Raw genomic sequence first — 1173 nt, 5'->3', positions numbered from 1 at the left:
CTGTGTTAAGGTTTGGGATAGGTTAAGGTCTAAAGTTAGGGATTTAATTAGCATTAAGGTTATGGTTAGAGTAATGATAGGGTTAGTGTTAGGCTCAAGGTTAGGTTTAGGGTTATGGATAGAAATAGGCTTAGAGATAGAATTAGGTTTAGACCTAGGGTTAGCATTAAGGTTAGGGTTATGTTAATGGTAATGGATAAGGTTAGACTAGGGTTAGGACTAAGGTCATGGTATGATTAGGACTAGGGTTATGGTTAGGGCTAGAATTAGGTTTAAGTCTCAGGATAGGGCTCAGATTATGTCTAGGTTTCAGGTTAAGTTAGTGCTAGGTTTAGGGTTATTGCTTAGGTAAGTACTAGAGATAAATTTAGGGCTAATTTTAGAGTTAAGGTTAGGGCTTGGTTGAGTGTTAGGGTTAGGTTTAAAGTCATTGTGATGTTTAGAGATAGGGTTAATGTTAGTGTCAGAGTCAGGGTCAGAGTTAGTTTTAGGGTTCAGCTTAAAACTCGAATTAGTTCTAGGTTTAGCAGTATGTGTATTTTAAGGGTTTCATTTAGTTTAAGGATTAGTGTTAGAGTTATGCCTCAGTTTTGTTTTAGGCTAGGACAAGGGTTGGGGCAAGTTTTAGGATTAGTGTTAGGCTTACAGCTAGTGTTTGGGTTAAGCTTATGCTTCAGTTTATTGTTAGATTTAGAGATAGGTGTTGATATAAGGTTAGTGCTAGGGCTGAGGATAGGGCAAGGATTAGGACAAAGGTTAGGGCTACGGTTATGGTTATGGTAAGGAATAGGGTTAGAACAAATGATAGGGCTAGTGTCAGAGTTAAAGTTCATTTTATGGCTGGGTTTAGGGTTATGGTTAGGGATAGGGCTAAATTAGGGTTAGGGTTAGTGTTAGGATTAGGCCTAGGTTTAGGGTTAGTGTTAGGGTTACGTTTAGTTTAAAGGAATGGGTTATAGCAAAATTGAGAACTTGGTGAGGATTAGTATTAGAGCTAGGGCCAGGGTTAGGGATAAGGTTATTATTAAGGCTACAGCTTAGGGCTAGGATGAGGGCTAGTGCTTGTATTAGGTTTAGGGCTAGTATTAGGTCTAGAGCTAATGTCAGGTCTAGGGTTACTTTTAGGGATACATGTAGTGTTAGGTTTATGGCTTGGTCCAGTGTAAGGGTTAG

Source organism: Marmota monax, unplaced genomic scaffold (genome assembly GCF_021218885.2).
Source record: "Marmota monax isolate L192 unplaced genomic scaffold, Marmota_monax_Labrador192_F-V1.1 WCK01_AAM20220418_F8-fsc00257, whole genome shotgun sequence".
NCBI lineage: Eukaryota > Metazoa > Chordata > Mammalia > Rodentia > Sciuridae > Marmota > Marmota monax.
Note: the sequence above shows the minus strand (reverse complement) of the source record.